We start from the raw sequence: 559 nt of genomic DNA, 5'->3' as shown, positions 1-559 counted from the left end.
ATGTTATAGACTCTTACTCTGCAGTAAAACAGGAGCAGTTGCTGCTAACTGCCAGCTTTTACTAAAGCCGGGCATACACTGTGCGGTTTTATTCAATTGTGGCACACAGCTACAGCTCATGCTGTATGACGAAACCGCAGCTCACAGTGTATGTTTTCACTCTGTGCGAAATCTACCTGCTCACACTGTACGTCTAAAAACCGCGTCGGACTCAGTTCCACAGTGAGATGGCGCTACTCTGACTCTATCCGGGAATCAAACCAGTAGAAGAGGAATATGAAGCTCACTAGAGTGAAAAACGCTGCCTTGGCAATTTGTGCGATTTTGTGCTGAAAGCCCTAAGAACAAAAAGTGGCAACGTATTTGGACAAAGACGTGCAAACGTGGCTACTACAATCTGTAGGGGTGTAAATAATAATCGTTTTGTATCGATGCATCGATCCAAAAGCCGACGATCCGATGCATTGACACGTCCGCAAGAGAATCGATTCATGTTTTTTTTTCCTCCGGTCTATTTTTATCCATTTGCTCCTGGGCGTAATTCTCCCTCCCGTGCTGC

Source organism: Cyprinodon variegatus, unplaced genomic scaffold, assembly GCF_000732505.1.
Source record: "Cyprinodon variegatus isolate N-32 unplaced genomic scaffold, C_variegatus-1.0 Scaffold57, whole genome shotgun sequence".
NCBI lineage: Eukaryota > Metazoa > Chordata > Actinopteri > Cyprinodontiformes > Cyprinodontidae > Cyprinodon > Cyprinodon variegatus.
The sequence above is the reverse complement of the archived record's forward strand: the minus strand, read 5'-3'. Positions refer to the sequence as shown.